A 12,138-nucleotide genomic window follows, 5' to 3' on the forward strand; every position below is an offset into this window, starting at 1 on the left:
AAGGACAGCCAGTAGCCCTCCTCTGGCTGCTGACACCAAATATTCTGGTTCCCAACTTCTGTGGCACTCCCAGCAAATCATATATTACTTGCCAGGAATGCCACAAAACTATTTAAATGAGCTAATAACAAGACGACGACAACAACAACAACAACTTGCATTTATATAGCACCTTTAACGTAGTAAAATGTCCTAAGGCGCTTCACAGCAGTGTTATCAAACAAAATTTGACACTGAGCCACATAAGGAGATATTAGGAGAGGTGACCAAAAGCTTGGTCAAAGAGGTAGGTTCTAAGGATCGTCTTATAGGAGTAGCACAAGTTAGAGAGGCGGAGAGGTTCAGGGAGGGAATTCCAGAGCTTAGGGCCTAGGCAGCTGAAGGCAGGGTCACCAATGGTGGAGCGATGAAAATCAGAGATGCACAAGAGGCCAGAATTGGAGGAGTGCAGAGATCTCAAAGGGTTGTAGGGCTGGAGGAGGTTACAGAGATAGAAAGGGGCGAGTCTAAGGAGGGATTTGAAAACAAGCAAGAGAATTTTAAAATCAAGGCATTGCCAGACTGGGAGACAATATAGATTAGCGAGCACAAGGATGATGGGTAAACAGGACTTGTTGTGAGTTAGGACACAAGAAAAGTAGATTTGACCATGGACAGGGAAACGTTATATTGTTGAAGGTGGTCCAGCCAGGACAACCAGGCATTCAAGCATCATGTCCACTTTCACAGATAGTGTTACTGCAATTGCATTAAATTCTTTGTGCGGTATTTTGACAATGTCACTATCCAGTTTAAAATAAATGGATTAATGAGTGCATTAAAACAATACACCAAGTAATTTTATACAAACACATGAACCAGTGCACTACCAGAGAAAATTAAACCCCTTCAGTTGCTGAAAGCAGCTAACGGCAGGAAAATATTCCAACTAAATAATTAATGTACAGAGGCTAGAAACAAAATAAAAATAAAAAATATATTTCCTAAAATCTGTTGCCATTCTGGTGGGAATCCACCAGAATGGCCAGAAGCTAGGCCGGGAACCAGATACGATGGGTCGCAGACTTAGGCTGAGGAATCCAGATGATCTTATGGTAGCAGAGCCTACACCTGCACCAAATTGCATTGTTGTAAGGTATGGGAGGGGCCAGCAGCACTGGACTCCCTACATCAGGAGTTCCTGTGCCCTGTGCCCCCAAAAGGACCCAGCAAATAATCTGTGGAGGTATACTTGGTCAGATCAGGCGTACTTTCACAACAGGGGCGGAAGTGAGGACCACCTGGGGCTTCAGGCCGGATTGATGCCTGGACTCCTAAGGAGAAATAGTTCCTTTATAAAAAATGTTGTACAGCGGCCCCCTCACAAAGAACCCTACAGGGGATGGATAGCTAAATCATCATTCCGGGGCGGGGGGGGGGGCAACATGTCTTCCAGCCAAGCCACCTCCACCAGACTTTACAGCCTAGTTTCAATGATAGGTGCCCCAGATGTGTCCAAAGTGGCACAGGCAACCAGCCGCCAGTGCCATTTGAATTACAGAACCTCATCCCGATCCTGCAAACTTCTTTTGGGGTTCAATAACTGAGATTCCACGTGGGTGTATCTCAGAACATACTGAGAAGTACTGCCCCATGAATTGTCAGGGCCATTACAATCAAATAGGAGAAAACTTTTCGCACAGTTGTGAACTTCCACTCCATACAGGTAAGAAAAATGCTTACTGCAGCATGGGTATCTGAATGTTAACATTCTTAATTCCCAACTTGGTCTGTGTGAATGCATTATAAACATGGACATTTTTGTTCCTGTTTTTCACTTAAAAACAAGCAACTTGTATTTCCAGGTATTGAGCTGCCTAACCCAAAAAAAGGCCCAAAACCTCCAAAATTTTGTTTCTTTTGGAGCCAAAAGGTTCAGGATTGTTTCTTCTGGCTCCACAAGACAACTGTGGGCTGCTGTCCCCATTCAACTCCCCTCCCATTCAACTCCCCCTCCACCATTCACCTCCTCCTCCTTCCGGACTTACCTGTGAGCCTCGGCATCAGCTAAAATTGGTTAGGCTTAGGCAGGCGAGCTGCGTTGGGGTGCCTGATTGGCGGCCACAGCTCACCTGAATTATGATTGAGATGAGGAGAAATTTCTTCATGCAGAGGGTTGTAAATCTTTGGAATTCTCTACCCCAGAGGGCCGTGGATGCTCAACTGTTGAGTATTTTCAAGGCTGAGATCAATTGATTTTTGGACTCTGAGGGAATCAAGGGATATGGGGATTGGGTGGGAAAGTCGAGTTGAGGTTGTAGATCAGCTATGATCTTATTGAATGATGGAGCGGCCGTATGGCCTACTCTTGCTCCTATTCCTTATGTTCTTATGATGATGAGGCCCGAGGACGAATTTAGTTCGGTCCTCAAGGCTCTCTTTTCTGGTGCGCTCATGAATTTAGGCCCATTGTGTTTATATGGATAGGCTGCACAATTTAAAAGATATTTTTCTAAAGTAATATTTTACAATTTAGTATCAACATTCTTTTTGAACCCTCTATTGTATGCAATCTTTATGGGTAATTTCACTGATTCTGCACACCCAGCAGGGAACCTTGGAGAGAGCACAGGTTAGAGATAGAGCTATAATACTGTAACACTGATTGTCTGACATGCTCTCCCCTCAAGTGCAGCTCCCTGTTGGGAGGGTGGGAACAATAAATTTTATGGTCAGCCATGATCAGTCACAAAATGTAATATGTCATGAGCTTTAGAGGCCAACAGAGGATTTTATAGATAGCAGGTGTTACATTTTTAAAATAATATAAGTTACAAATTCTTTATATGCCCTCCGCCATCTTAATCCCCTGCCCGCACCGTTCCTGCCAGGCTGGGGTGGGGCGGGGGGCATTAAAATTGGTCCATAAGAGTTTACTTACTGACGTTAGACTAACTGATCTATAGTTACCTGGTTTACCATTCTCTCCCTTCTTGACCAAAAGTGTTACATTGGCTGCACCTCAGTCCCATAACACAATTTGCATATTTAAGAAGGATTGGAAAATTGGGGCCAGAACCTCTGTATCTCCTGTCTGACTTCTTTCAACAGGGCAAAATGCTTTCAATTAGGGCTCAATAATTTAAATACCTGGAGTTCTGCTGATTATTTTTAGAATGAATTTCTTTTCTACAGTTATCTCTAAACAATCATTTCATATGTTACTTTAATACACCTGCATTCTCACTTCCACCATTATTTGGAAAATCCAATGTAAAATATTTATATACTATATCCTTCATCCTCTACAATTAGACTCCTTCATGCCTGAGCAGTCCTGCCCTCTCCAACTATTCTTTTAACTTTCTATCTGTTTATAAAAGCCCTATTTCCTTTTATATTCTCTGCTAGCCTTTCTTCATATTCCCTTTTAGCTCTCCTAATCTCCCTTTTCACCTCCCTACTCATCATATTCTGCACGATTTTCTTTAGCATTGGTAGCCCTTAGTTTATCATATACCTCCATTTTAAGTTTCAGTTTAATTTTAATTTCACTATTTATCCATGAAACTCTATTCTTTGATGTGCCACTTTTTCATCTTATAGGAATATATTTATTTTGCTCTCTATCCATCTGATATTTGAAGATTTCCCAATGCTGGTCCATTGTTCTGTCTGCTAACTTTTATTTGGGCCAGATCCCTTGTTATCATGTTTGCCTTTTTCCAGTCCAATTCCCTTCTCTTTGGCTCCTATCTATTTCTAGTCTTACATTGAACCTATGCTATATTTGTTATTTCCCAATTATTTTCCCTCTTTCACATCAATCACTTCATTTCCCAGAATTAAATCAAGCAATGCTTCTTTCTTTGTTGGACTAGAATCATACAGATCTAAAAAGCAGTTATGTTGCATTCTAAAAAGCTTTCCCCACTTTGATCACATGCAATACTTTTATTTCAGTATTTTGTGGAAGTTAAAATCACCCAGTATTATTACCTGATTGTTTTTATGTGTCTCTCTGAACTGTCTGCAGATTTCCACCTTTTTCTCATTTCCACTGTTTGGTGGCTTGTAACGCACACCAAGAATTATACCATTTCTCTTCCTATTCTTCAATTTCTACATGTGGATTATGTCTTTTAAAGAACCCCCAGGATCTGTCCATGTTCTAGTGATGTGATAGAATCCTTTACTAACAGTCCCACCCGACCTCCTCCCTTTTTTCCCTCTCCATCTCTCCTTAAAATGGCATAATCAGGAATATTAAGTTCTCAGTCCTGTCCAAACCTAAGCCACATCACTTTTATAACTGCTGTATCATAACTTTCCATGGTTATTAATGCTTCTAACCCACTAATTTTGTTTTGAATACTTTGTGTATTCACATACCATACCACTCAATACAGACTTTCGTTTTTTTGGACCATTGACCAGTATTCTTTCTCATGGGTTTCTCAGTGAGGGGAGAGGAGAAGGGAGAGGGACGGAGCAAGGGAGAGTTTGTTTCAGTGGGGATGTGATAGTTGCCAAGGTTTAATTTTTTTGCTTCAATTGGGATGGGGTTGCTAGGTTTAGATTTTTTTGCCTGAGCGGAGAGGGGATCTTGTGGGGGTACTGTTTCTGTGTTAGCTGCAGGACTGGGGCTGGCAGTGAGAATTTTGTCTCAATGGGGGCAGCTCTATTTTACTTCAGGGTCTGGGTATCAATGAATATTTTGTCTCAGTGGGGGGCAATGAATATGGGCTGCAGGTTCGAACACTAAAAAGTTTGTCTCAGTGGATGGCTGGACTCATTTCTTCTTTTTTTTTATTCGTTCATGGGATGTGGGCGTCGCTGGCGAGGCCAGCATTTACTGCCCATCCCTAATTGCCCTTGAGAAGGTGATGGTGAGCCGCCTTCTTGAACCACTGAAGACCATCTTCCTGACTTCTTTGCATGAATGAGCAATTTTACAGCCCTTCAGATGAGTGGTGCATAATTCAGAAATCATTTTTACCATTTTGCGAGTGATTATTTTAAATATTTTTCTTTAATAAAACTTTGCTTGCTAGTTTTGTTGCAGTTTCAGAAGTTCAGGGGGCTGCAGGTTACTTTCAGCTCATTCCACAATTGGGTTTGTCATTACTTTTTGATTTTTCAAAATGTGCTCTTTTTTTAACAGCATCTTTTTAAAAAATGCTTCCTCTTACCTTGTTTTATGTTTTAGATGGCCTGTCATCTAACGTTATATCATGTAATGGTGTGCTTACAGCGCCACCTAAAGATGCAATACCTTTCAGCATGTTTAAGATACATTCCCTTTGAGGCTGAAGGAAATATTTCAGGAAATCTGTTCTGGTCAAGCTGCTTGGATCTGAAGGATGTGTCAGATTTGCTGTTGGAAGAGCAGTAGTGAGTAATTTTGAGCTCCTGCTAGCAGCAAGGACTCATAAATAATATGCAACTTGCTTTGTCTGTAATTGCAGCATTTCCATTGCCTGTGGAGCAGACAGTGGGTTGCTTTAATTACAGACAACAAAAATATTTTGGTCTTGTTTGATTTTTAAAAAGCAATCCAAAATTTAAGCCTAATTTTGAGAATCATACCCACTTTTTTGCGCACCCAAGTTTTTAGCATCACTTTTAGCCAATGATGGAAAATCTTGGCTTAAAATGGCATATTTAAATAAGATGGTAATTATGTGGCAACATCATATGTTCATTTTTCCATTATTACCACCTCATTAGCACGGAATGTAAATCATGGCTGTGCAAAAAGAGCGTGCAGAACTGCTAGACAGTGAAGAGAAGGTGCATGTTCATTTAAAGGGCCCAGCAGGTATTTTAAAGGGGCTTACTTTTAAAAGACGCATACAAAGCTTAATTCTCAGCTGATTTTCATCATTTTTTTAAATTTTATCATGGAGGCAACTGCTTTACGATCTACCTCTGTGCCTTCTGCTGTGGGTTTCCTATTTCTCCTATCCCAGTTCTAAAGAGGTTACAATGAGTTTCCTGTATCTTGTTTCTTTGAAGTAAGGAGCAGCAATAGATGGAGGACAGCTTGGTCAGGTAGCACAAGAGGCATACACTACTCATCTGTCAGTTCCCCCACAACAGTATATACAGACTAAGGTGCTCCTGCCCCATTTGACTCAGGAGCTTTAGGAGTCGACATTGTTGTTCACAAAATAAACCATGAATGCTTCAACGTAACCTCCACCACAGGCACTGTACTGGCAGTGGCTGTAAAGGTCACAACCGCCCTGAACTTTTATACCATATCATTCTAATTTGCCACTGGGGACATTAGTAAGATTAATCAATCAGCAATAGAATCATAGAAGTTTACAACATGGAAACAGGCCCTTCGGCCCAACATGTCCATGTCGCCCAGTTTATATCACTAAGCTAGTCCCAATTGCCTGCACTTGGCCCATATCCCTCTATACCCATCTTACCCATGTAACTGTCCAAATGCTTTTTAAAAGACAAAATTGTACCCGCCTCTACTACTGCCTCTGGCAGCTCGTTCCAGACACTCACCACCCTTTGAGTGAAAAAATTGCCCCTCTGGACCCTTTTGTATCTCTCCCCTCTCACCTTAAATCTATGCCCTCTCGTTACAGACAATGTACAAGTGCTTGCTCGTGCAGGCCAGTGCAGTACAAATTTACAGTGGCAGGATTCCTCAATGTCTAAGAAGTCAGAAATATCACTTCTAACATATCCCAAATGTTGGCATTGGGTAAATACACGAAACAAATGCTTTATATAAGGGTTACTGCTGCGCATCAGCAGTTAAAAAGTTAGCCTCCTGAAACCATGTTACCGTCCACCCCTCCCTACCAAAGAAAACGATCACAACCTAAACAGAGGACAAACAAAATCTGAAAATGCTGGAAAGACTCAGCAAGACAGGCAGCATCTGTAAAGGAAGGGACAATGGTGATGTTTGAGGGTAGCTCAGCCCCCCGCCGGCGCTTTGGTTGAATCCGAACCTTTTTTAAAAAAAAATGTGCAGTAAACCAATAAACCCGAAGTAAGTGTCAAATTATAATTTTATTATACGGGTCCAGGAGGAACTCCAGTCCCTGCGGTGCCCAGCGGTGGCGGGAAAGAATGTAGCGAGTGAAGGAGTGACGCAGCGGGCGGTGACGTCACTCGGCGAAAGCGTTCCATTCGTGGCGGAAGGTTCTTCCCGTCACCAGGGCGACGGTGGAACCAGGTAACCCCGCTAGCAACAAGCGCCACGGCAACGGGGATACCCGTATATACACAGTGCGGTAGGTGTGAGGAGCCGAGGACCAGAGCGACTGGAAACAGCAGCCATGACTCTGCGGTAAGTACCGCACCTCCACCCCCCGGGCCGGGCCCCGGCCCTGGCCCCGGCCCCGGCCCCGTCCTCTCCCACACCGTCGGTGTTTTTTTTTCTTCTCTAGTAGCCGAGGTCGGAATCGGATTAATCTGACTTCCAGACCGGGCTCTGTCCACATGGGACGCGGGCCTTGCTGCTGCTGCTGGAGCTGCAGCTTGACAGGCGCCTGCCTGGATTGGGGGACGGAGCCGCAGAGCCCGACGTTGTGCCGAGGGTTTCTTTGTGTGTCTCTCCCGGTACAGCCTGGGGTCTGCGTTTGGTGCAGCAAGCGTTAAATAAGGAGGCCGGCCTCGCTCCAAGAAAAGGATGTGCAGAGATTTACTGTGGGATTGTCAGGACGGCGGATTGTGGACTCAAACCTGAAGCGTGTATTTTAGCTCAACAGTTCCTTAGCCTCACTGATTGCAAGATGGATAGAAACCAGTAATATAAGGTTTTCACAGTATTGTTCGGGGTTGAACAACAAATGTTCTTTAAAGATGTATTATTTTGATGAAATTTTGGCAAATCTTTTTTTTGGGGGAGCAAGAAAAGCCGTATATCAATTCCATCACCATGCTTGGCTGATCTCTTTTGACGTTGCTCACGGACGAAAGTTTTATAAATTATATAATTTTTAAATATGTCTCTTCAGTGACTGCTTGCTTTCCACTCTTTCTGTCTCCCTCTGACTTGTTGCCTGCAAACAGGTCAATGATGTGTTCTAATACTATGACATTTTATTTTGCAAATAAAGATTTCCCTCAACAGTTTGAAGATGGAACTTGATTTAAGTCCACTTCTGACAGTCACATTAATGGACTGGAATTTGCTGGTAGCAGGGCATCTTCCAGTATGCCCCGTTAGACTTTTTCCTTTACCCTGCAGCTCAAAAATATTTTGCCCTGTAAATTGCTGGAAGTGTGAGCTGATAATGGCACGGCAAGGGCATTGGGGCACCTGGGACCTTAGTGAATGACATGACCAACATTGTATCACCTTAACCAAGGAGATTTAAGGATTGAGAAAGAAACAGGAATGAAGGAGAAGGTGGGTGAATTGGTCAAATTAGGTAAAGCAAGAGAAATTAAGTGAGGGAAAGAAAGATTGGATTAATAGAGAAAAGAAGAGACAGAAAGGAAAGTAAGAAAAATATTTTAGTTTTAAATTTTAAAAATCTCTAACAACAATTTACTACCTGTAGGAATGAGACTCCACAGTTTAAGTTGTTCCCTATCTGGGCTGGAGAGATTGATTGAAATTGCAGGAACGTAAATCTCCTCATTGAAAAGGTACTTGTGTTGTTAATAACTAGCCCTAACTTCTGCGGCAAGTTAAATGGGCAATTAACATGCAAATGCAGCACCTTCATGAAACTCATGAAGTTGAGGGTGAGCTGCCATTTTCACGAGACTAATGGCGGAGCAGCGCAAATCATCTGGCAATTTGCAATTCACTGGGTATCTCTTCCATGCCACAAGTTGCTGGACGATTTACACATTAATAAAGGTGAATGCTATTAAACTCACCGTTATTTTGGCAGCACGTTCTGGGCCATTGTTGACTGAATATTTCCAACATTTAAAATTTTTTTTAGTTTAATTCCTTATGTCAAATCTCTGAGAACTATTAATCCTACCCAAGGCTCACTGCAATGGGAGAGTGCATCCCTTTACTTCAGTCTTGGCCAACTGGCGCCTCTGGAGCTGCATGTGGCTCTTTTGTGGCTGAAGTGTGGCTCTTTGAATGCTTCACATAGAATATACAGCACAGAAACTGACCATTCAGTCTATGTTTAGTTCCCCTGCCCATGTACTCAGTACTGATGTAAGAGGTGCAGAATAAGAAAGGATGCAATCAGCCACAACAAAATATGCCTTCTGTTCATTCTGACCCAGTTAATCTATACACAGTATTTGGTTTTAATTGTAAGATATTAACAAGTTTGCTACATAACAGTAGTGACTACATTTCAAAAGTAATTAATTAGATGTGAAGTGAATTTTGGGACATCCTGAGAATGGAATAAGTTGTACAGAAATGCAAATTTTCCTTTTTTAAAAAAAAATTCTGCTGGGTGTGCAGTAAAAACTAGTGTAGTCTTTCACTATGTCACAACACACTAATGATAATAGGGAATCTAACCTTGGAATTCACTCTGGTTTTCTTTGTTGATGAACTTACTTTTAGGAAATAGACTTCTTAAATATTCCCTTCTAAAAAGTTGACAGCTTAAGTAGATTTTAATTTTTAAAAAAAGATTTGGTCTTAATTGCAATATTGGTTATCTAAAACATTACATCGGGGGGGGGGGGAGAAGGGTCACTTTCTTGATTCCCACAAGGTTGCTTGAACTGCTTGCAGGTTTTAGCAAGGTAATCGCTTTGTAAAATGTTCCTTTTAAACTGATTCTCTTCTTGGGTGATGAAAAAAGTTAATAATATGACTTTTTTTATTCAACATCCATTGTATGATTATTGAACTTTAATGCTTGATAAGTTTGGAATTAGGTTCTTTTTAGATTGGAAAACATTTGGTGTTCTAGAATACAATCTGCTCTCACTGAGATCATTGATTGTGTTTTTCTTCAAACTTTATTTCAGCATTTCTCTATCTCTCCCTCAATCTCATTTACTATATTACAGTGAAGATATCATTCTTTATGTGATTTATCAGATGAGAATTGTTCTAGGAAATCATGGAGATGGAAAAACTGTTGTGATAGAAACTGCATGTCGGATCTTTAGGTTGAAAAGCTATATCACTGTTTTCTGATATCTGTTGAGTAGCTCTTGATGGAAAATCCATGTTGTTTTGAGGGAGTGGGGAACAAACCTAGAAAAACCGAGCCCCATCTACCAGTTTAGTAGATGTAAAAGATTCCAAGGCACTATATGAAGAAGAGTAAGGAATTCTCACTTCGTCCTCACCAAATTTCTTCTCTCACACATCCCCAGCAAAACCAGGTTAACTAATCATTTATCTCAATGTTGTTTGCGGGGACGGTACTTTTTGCAATTTGGCTGCTATATTTGCCTACATAACAGCAGTGATGGTACTTCAAAAACAAACCAGTGGTTTTTAATCTTCGGGATATCCTGAGGACATGAAAGACACTATATATGCAACTTGTTTCTTTTTTCCTTCTTACTCTTTTTTTCTCTTTTTTTTCCCTCCCCCCCCCCCCCCCCCCCCCCCCCCCACCCCTTTCCCATATTACCATTTATATTTATATATTATATGCTAAAACGCTGAGTGGCAACATTCCAAAGGTATTGCACCCATAGGTGACCGGGCCATGTAAAAGAAAAATTGGAAGCACACCGTAGCATCATGCAGGATTAAAAAAAAGTGAAAAGTGAAGAAAAGCTCATTAAAAAATTGAAGATGTTGAAACTAGAGCAAGAATAAAAAAGTAAATTGTAGGAATGACATGAAAAGCATCTGCAACTGGCTGTGCCAAACTAGGCTGAACTGAAGAATGCACTAGAGGATTACAAGAAGTCAGATAACTAAACGATGTATAACAAAACATTGTATAAGTTTGACCCCCGTCTTGAGAATCCACTCCTGGCCAGAAGCTTGAATGGATCAAAAACTGAATAAGAAACCCTGACAAAGAACGCCTAACCAGAAGAGGAAATTAAAATTTGCACAGAGCCAACCCTCTTTTCCGCACCCCTCCCCCTCCCACCCCCAACATAGGCATGGCACAAAACCCCGTTCTATTCCAACTGAGGCTGTGATTAGTGGGCAGCAGCACCTCAGCTCCTCGAAGAGGCTAAGAATCCAACACCGCCCCATCCCCCTCATTGAGAATAAAAATTGCAATCCCCAGGACAGAAATAAGATGCAGGACACTTGGCACCACCTTCCTCCAAAGACAAAAATTGGATGTGTGGCCCCTCAAGGCAGAAGTTGGATGGCTGGCATTTCCCCCCACTCCTCCCACCACCCACCACTGAGACAGAAATGCCACGAACATGCCTCCCTTGATGAGGCAATATTTGCACTCTGACATCCCCCAACCCATGCTGAGGCAAACTCTGCCTTGCCCCTTCTCCCATACCCTGCCTTGCTCTTTCCCTCTGCCCGCGCCTCCTCTCCTGCTCGCTCTTTCCCTCTGCCCGCGCCTCCTCTCCTGCTCGCTCTTTCCCTCTGCCCGCGCCTCCTCTCCTGCTCGCTCTTTCCCTCTGCCCGCGCCTCCTCTCCTGCTCGCTCTTTCCCTCTGCCCGCGCCTCCTCTCCTGCTCGCTCTTTCCCTCTGCCCGCGCCTCCTCTCCTGCTCGCTCTTTCCCTCTGCCCGCGCCTCCTCTCCTGCTCGCTCTTTCCCTCTGCCCGCGCCTCCTCTCCTGCTCGCTCTTTCCCTCTGCCCGCGCCTCCTCTCCTGCTCGCTCTTTCCCTCTGCCCGCGCCTCCTCTCCTGCTCGCTCTTTCCCTCTGCCCGCGCCTCCTCTCCTGCTCGCTCTTTCCCTCTGCCCGCGCCTCCTCTCCTGCTCGCTCTTTCCCTCTGCCCGCGCCTCCTCTCCTGCTCGCTCTTTCCCTCTGCCCGCGCCTCCTCTCCTGCTCGCTCTTTCCCTCTGCCCGCGCCTCCTCTCCTGCTTGCTCTTTCCCTCTGCCCGCGCCTCCTCTCCTGCTCGCTCTTTCCCTCTGCCCGCGCCTCTTCTCCTGCTCTCTCTTTCCCTCTGCCCGCGCCTCCTCTCCTGCTCTCTTTCCCTCTGCCCGCGCTTCCTCTCCTGCTCTCTCTTTCCCTCCGCCCGCACCTCCTCCATGGGAAATCTAATACTATATCAAAAATGTTTCATCTAGTGCACACGTCCTA

At 43.3% G+C, this 12,138-nt stretch overlaps 1 protein-coding gene across 7 annotated transcripts in view; it reads left to right on the forward strand.

The window, feature by feature from the left end:
* The window catches only part of arl13b (ADP-ribosylation factor-like 13b), a 98,354-nt gene that overhangs the window by 5,989 nt on the left and 80,227 nt on the right, over positions 1 to 12,138 (forward strand). For 5 of the 7 annotated variants that reach the window (XM_067992824.1, XM_067992829.1, XM_067992830.1 and 2 more), the window contains exon 1: positions 7,126 to 7,303. The exons of 1 other annotated variant lie outside the window; for it this stretch is intronic. The gene's annotated coding sequence lies outside the window, so the exon portion shown is untranslated. Of the gene's footprint in view, positions 1 to 7,125; positions 7,304 to 12,138 lie in introns of those variants that run through there. One more of the 7 variants, XM_067992827.1, reaches the window with a different exon arrangement.

The sequence above is a fragment of the Heptranchias perlo genome, chromosome 11 (genome assembly GCF_035084215.1).
Source record: "Heptranchias perlo isolate sHepPer1 chromosome 11, sHepPer1.hap1, whole genome shotgun sequence".
In the NCBI taxonomy this organism is placed as follows: domain Eukaryota; kingdom Metazoa; phylum Chordata; class Chondrichthyes; order Hexanchiformes; family Hexanchidae; genus Heptranchias; species Heptranchias perlo.